Below are 7,052 nucleotides of genomic sequence, written 5' to 3'. Positions count from 1 at the left end.
AACTTCAGATGGGGGAGAGAGGAGTTGGGGAGGTGAGGAGAGAAGGGATGGTACGGGGAAAACCAAGGAGGAAGTAATAATACTCAATAGGAAAGGTAATCATTACCTTACTCATGTAACTGTAACCCCTCTGTACAGTATTTTTACAATAAAAATCTATACAAAAAAGAAACATCAGTAGAACACCATTCTTTCTAATGGATGAGTGAAATCCCCTTCTGTATATATACCATATTTTCTTGATCCATTCATCCACGGAGGAGAATCTGAACTTATAACATATCTAGTCTATGGTGAATAGTGCTGTAATGAACATGGTGTATTGTCATGGTGGCTTTACTGTAACCTTTTGAATAAATTTCCTGGAATAAGGTTGCTGTATCAACAGGCACATCTATGATCATTCTTTAGGAACCTCCATGCTGCTGTTCAGATTCATTGAACAAGCTTATATTCCCATCATTCATGTAGTAGAGTTCCCTTTTGGCAGCATCCTCACCAGCATTTATGATGTCATTTTTAATGTACAGAGAAGACAAAGGAATAAATGCAAGTAGTAGCTTTTGCTAGAGCTGGTGGCTCACACTATTCAATAGACTGAAATTTGAGGAGTGTAGTTTCAAGCCAGCATGGGCAGGAAAGTCTATGAGACTCTTCACTAAAAATCAGAAGTGGAGCTGTGGCTCAAGTGCTAAAGTGCTAGTCTTGAGCAAACAAACAGGGCAGGGACAGACCCTGAATTCCAGCCCTTTTTCCAACACACACACACACACACACACAAAAAAATATTTCCTTTCCATCCCTATCTATTTCATTGCTAATTTCTTGCTCAGTTCCAAGAGCTCACTTCCTCTACTGACATGTTATCCAGTTCCTGGCTACAAAGTAAAATGGTTTCACAATTGCTGAAAAAATTAGCAAAACTTATTCCTAACTTATTTTCCATTCTGAAACTAAATAAGCATTGATTTAAAGTGAACTCTGAAAAACTCCAAAGTAAATGAAGGTCAACTTCATACCCAAATAAAACAGGAAAATGAATTGCTATGCAATATGCTCCACTCATCCACCGTCTTGATGTACTACTCAGAATGTTTCCTTCTGTCTTTAAACACAAAGTTAAGGAGTTAATTAATTTCCCATGATGCAACAGGATCTATTGCATATGATCTTGGCACTAGAAAGTCATCAGCCTACCTTCAGTGAGTTTTCCTTCACATCATGCATATGTGCCCTATTCCTCATTTCTCAAATCATCTTCCTAAAAGTGTGGAAAGCACCTTGGATCACCTCACAGAACTGGGCCCAGTGTTCCAGGACTTCCATCTTGCTGGTTTCAGTGTGAGCTCTGGGGTACTATAGGACCTCCTAGCAAGTAGGATCACTTTTGGGTAATTGACAGTATTCCAGAAACTTCCAAATGTTCCATGAATACCTTCTTGAAATTCTCATTAGTTGCACATACCCATCACAATGACTAATGATCAGACACACCTTTTCTGACAACGTTGCTGTCCATGAAGATGATACACAGAGTGATTATTAAGAGAACTGTCTTGGGAAAGACCTGAGCATCATTCAGAATCCTATCATATGGGAGTCCTACCTCAGTGACAAACATAGACATGGACTGTGCTGTCAATCCACTTCCTTCCCATCTATGCCAAAAAGAAGGTGAGGGAGAAGAACCACAAATTATGACTTAAGATAGACTTCATTTACAGTGGGAGAGGATATGAAGAAAATCATATTTAATTCTATGAGGTGGCCAAGAATTGAAGATTTCTAAGAGGTGAATGGACCGGCAGAAATGACAGTGATTGCTCAGGTCCCCATGCCTCACACTTGTCACCATAACTACTCAGGAGGATGGTATTTGAGGACTACAATTCAAAGCCAGACCAGGCCGGAAAGTCCATGTGACTGGTACCTCCAAAGAACTACCAAGAATGCTCGAAGTACAGCTGTGGCTCAACATGGTACAGCGCAAGGCAAAGCAGAAAACTAAGGGACAGCATGTAGGCCCTAAGTTTGAGCCCCAGGACCAGCATGCACGCACACATGCATGCGCGTGTGTGCGCACACACACACACACACACACACACACAAAGGACAAAGATATAGATGTTAGGACAGTGAGGAATCATGGCAAAGAGAGATGAAGAGGTGAGTGAATAAGTCTTTATTGGGCCAAACAGGACTGTTTGCAGACATAGTAGGTAAGTCCTTGTGTCTGGTTCATTAGTATGTTATCAGCTTTTATTCTCTGGGTTGAATCTCCCACGTTCTTGGCACCCAGAGCAAGAAACTGAGCACAGAAACACACAAAAGTTACGTGGCAAAACAAGATATTTAATGGACAATGCAAAAATACACTACTAAGAAAACATAAGGCTTAAGTGAGGCAGCTCAAGAATACTCAGAATGCTCTGGATTTCCAGTTTCATGGGGCTCAGGGAATGGGGGTGCGCATAATCATCACAGTGGTGGGTTGCTTTTGGGGTAATGAGGGATCATGATGGCAATTTTGTTAGGATAAAAAGGAAGTTCACTGCACATGCCAATGGTTCTATCTCTAAGTATTTTTTTCTGCAAAAAATTCAGAATAGGGCTGGGAAGGTGGCTCAGTGGTAGAGTGCTTGCCTTGCATGCCTGAGGCCCTGGGTTCGATTCTTCAGCACCATATAAGCAGCAAAAGCTGGAAGTGGCACTGTGGCTCAAGTGGTAGAGTGCTAGCCTTGAGCTGAAGAGCTGAAGGATAGCACCCATGCCCAGAGTTCAGGCCCTGCAATTGGCAAAATAATTTCAGGATATAAACTCACTGGTTTCTGCCACCTATACGCTATTGTCTGGTGAGAATCTTCCTAAAGATGTAATACCTCCTAGGAAGCTAGACATAGTATTTCTTGCCCATAGTACCACCTGGAATGACTGACCTCCCAAGACACAACAGTGGTGGAAGTGTGGTCAGGAGATGCTGGTATGGTCTACAGTATGGATCTGCAGGTCAACTGAGGGAAAACATCCAGTCCTAGGGAGGATGAATTAAAATACCTGCAGGACATTCCACAAAAAAGAGGGCTCCTGACTACTGCTACTTTTGTCAGCTTGGAAAAATCCCAGAAGTGTCGATATGAGCTGCTTCCTCACTTCTGTCTTTCCCTTGTCAGGAAGCTGATGACTTCAATGCGAGGAATCATCCGACTGCTTAGTAGGACCAAGTATACAAGATCTACCAGGAATTAAGGTGAGAACATAGTAAACACTTTCAATCAACACACGGGACAGTAATCTTAACCTGCTTTTCCTTAATGTATCAGCAATTCTAGGGACCATGGAAGAATTGGCCTCCTTCATTGCTAGTGTCTCACAGAAATAAGGCATTAGCTAAAAGACAGTGGTCTCGGGTCCCAAAAAAGAGAATTCCTGACCTGGTATTTGACAAGGTGAGGACTAAATCAGACCTCCATCCACATGGCCCACACTGAATCTGGTCATTTGCTGTTACTGCTGATCAGGTGTAATAAGATGTGAGGTGCCTCACTGCTTATGGTCCCATCACAGGGATCTTCTGGAAACCTGTTTGCCTAGAACCAGCAGAGTGCTGTGGTCCAGGCCTGTCCATGGGAACTTAGAGAATACAGACTCTCTCCATAACATTAAGGGCCACTGCTCAATGGAGTGGGTGATTCGTGTCAGGCCTCAAGGCCCAGTGTTGTCTTTGCAAGCATAAGGGAGAGGCCTCAATTAGTACTCATTGTACATGCTCCAGGCATCAGGAAGTAAAAGTCTTTGTCTGGGACAGTATCCTCATGTAACCAAACAGACAATTTCCAGGGAGAGTCAGAAGTATAAGTCAGATGCACACTCTGAATGGATACCAGAATATAAGGAAGCTCACTTGGCCAAGTCTCTCATACCCTAGAAGCAGCCCCAAAGCCTCAGATTTGGTTAGCACCCTGCACCCTATTGAGCTTTACAATTACTCCTTCAGGTTTCATACAACAGGTACAACAGGAAGACTAGAGTCTATGTGGCTCTAAAGCACTAAAGGGAAGATGTGTAACAGGCATTCGAGAGCTGTCATGAGGACTTTGCCACTTGAAGCCACTTAATTGTTCTCTTCATCTATCAATCCTGTGTGCTCCCTCCACAGAGTACCTGCTTAGGGTGTTGGTTGTCCTGAAGGATAGTGTTGAGAATCAGAGGAGTCAGCCCTGTGAGCTTGAAGGAGGCCCTCAGGCCCAAAGAGACTCAGCAGGCCTGGTGGGTGAGCAGGTCCCTCAGGCTGAGGCAGAGGTCACTTCCCTCAGCTCTTCCTCTTCATCTCCTCTGCTTCTGAACACTACCATGGAGGCATCTGCTGCTGGGCTACAACAGAGTCCTCTAAGTCCTCAGCTATCCCTTCCTCCTCCCATGCCATGGTCTTCACTCCATGTGTCAAATCCAATTAGGACTGAACTATCCAGGATAGTAGTTCTGTTATCCCAGCACACACTGGACAATACTGTGCCTTGTAGCAAGATGCACCACCATGGATGCTCTTCTTGCTCAAGTATTAGATGAAGGAGCTGGCCCCCAGAGAGAAAATGTTGAATTACATCATCAGAGACCACTAGCATTATTTTGATGGGATCTTAGAACTGTTAGGTCGGCTCAGGAGAACAGCCCACTCTCACACCACCCCATCCTCTTCATGAAGCACAGCATAAAACCTGCCAGACACAGTAATCACCTGTAACTGTTAATCACCTGTCAGTTTACTGACTGTGAGTCAGCAAGAAGACCTCACCTTCTGACATCACTTCAGCATCTGCTGCAGCCCCACTTCCTCCTTGCCTTTCCCTGCATCATGTCTCTCCACTGCCAGTCAGGCTGCTGTGCTGCACTAGTTACTTGCTGCACACTATTTGCTAAATTCTATGCTACACCCCACTCTCGCTTAGGACATGCTACATGCTGCTTTCTGCACACCTTCCTCTGGTGTAGGCTGGCTGTTTGGTTCTCAGAGCGAACTCTCTTCTGCCTGTACCACATGGTGGTCTCCTTTCAGCAACCTTTATATCTGATTGGAAACTGGGGGACCAGGGAGGTCATAGGAGTTGATGGATCCCCTCGACCTCCTTTCTGAGGATCATTCTGCCTCCTGGATGCCCATTCCTCAAACTGAAAATGCGGAAGGAATCCCATGTCCTCCTACCTCTACGCTTTGTGGGCCTGGCATTCACTAAAACCACCCCTGTCTCCTGTCTATGCCTGGTGGGTGACGCCTATCTATGGGCGTTCTGTTCGTCTGTCTTTATTTTGAATTGGTGCCATGCCTTTTGTGGAGTCTCTTCTCGTTTCAGGTTTGGCTGAATCAAGAATTTGACTCATCAATGGAGTGATGTCGGGTGGACTGGGCCACCTTCCACGTGTTGCCTCTGTCTCTCTATGTCCCCACAGTCTATGTCCCCACAGACCCTCTCTATGTCCTTGCTTCAATGTAGAGCTGATGTTCTTGAATGAAGGGGCTAGCACTCTCTAGCACCTGCTAATAACCCCTTCATCTGACAGTTTGGGCTTCTTCAGAGTTTCCTATCATGTGGTCCCCAGGCTTTCCTATGACACGAGTGACATAAGAACCTCCTTGATGCTAGCTGCTGATGCATCCACCCAAGTATACCCAATTGTATCTGGAGAACACCATGTGACAAGAGGTGTGTACCCATTCCTAGAGATCCTCCACATTTACAATGGTGTCTTCCGGTTGTAGACCTTCCATAGGAATGCTGGATGGATTCTTAGGATCTTCCCCCACATCCAGGGACCTGATCCCCGAATCTCCTATTTCCTTTCCTCTGGCAACATGATCTAGTTCCATTCCTATAGAATTTCTGGTGGGTTACACCTTAAAACACTGGGAACGCTTTGATCTCAACAACCTAAAGGAGAAATACCTCATCTTTTACCATAATGTAACTTGATTACAGTATTAGCTGGAGGAACAAGAAAAAATGGCTCTAAAATGGAAGCCTAAGTTTTACTGTCATCTTGAAATTTGGTCTCTTTTGCAAGAAGTGAGAAAAATGGACTTAGGGACCTAAGTGTAGGGCTTTATGGCATTGTACCAAGACACCTCCTTCTTTATGGGGACCTTTAGGGAAACCAAATGGGGAAGAGACTGACATCCTTAATGATCCCAGTCTGGTAGATCTGTCTATCTCTCTGAGCTGTCACAGGTCTTCCAACTTCCCCCATACATATCTATGTATCTATGCATATGTACATTTATATGTGTATGTGTATATATATATATATACAACATGGAAGTGTCATGTATATATATCTAAAAGCATATCTAAAATAATAGACAACAAAGTAATCCTTGTAATTATTACAGAACCATGGGCTGAATTATTATAGCATTTGGAAATATACTTTTTTTAGATCAATTGCCACATGAATAAATGAACAGTTGCTTTTGAAGCTAAAACATTTAATTAACACTAATAGTAAATATAGTAGTTGTGTATCAGTTAAATTAACTCTGGTCTTAAAAAATAGATAATGACTGTGATTTGACTAGCTTAAGAATGTAAAGATTGCTTTGAGAAGGCATATAAACTTAAATGTGGTTTAACTTTTATCTCTCAGGGTTCCTAAGAATGCAAGCAGCATCACTCGTAGTGTTCTAGTATGCGAACATTTGGTTTCTATGTTGTCTGTGGCTCTTGTTGAAAGGGTCTGTGTGAAAAAAACTATTGGATGTGCCATATGTATATGTATATGTAGCCTTGCCTCAGTAACTTGTGGGTGCAGCATCTGTAGTGAATGGCAGAGGCTGTCATTTTATTTGTCTTTATTTTGTGTATGCCAGTCCTGAGACTTAAACTCAGAGCCTGGGCACTGTCCTTGAGCTTCCTTTCTGCTCAAGGCTATTGCTCTACCATTTGATCTACAGCTTCACTTCCAGCATTTTAGTGGTCAATTGGAGATGTGAGTCTCATGAACTTTTCCTGCACGGGCTAGATTTGAACTGTGATTATCAGATCTCAGCCTCCTGAGTAGCT

Source organism: Dipodomys ordii, unplaced genomic scaffold (assembly GCF_000151885.1).
Source record: "Dipodomys ordii isolate 6190 unplaced genomic scaffold, Dord_2.0 Scaffold96, whole genome shotgun sequence".
Classification (NCBI taxonomy): domain Eukaryota; kingdom Metazoa; phylum Chordata; class Mammalia; order Rodentia; family Heteromyidae; genus Dipodomys; species Dipodomys ordii.
This window is presented reverse-complemented; position numbering follows the sequence as displayed.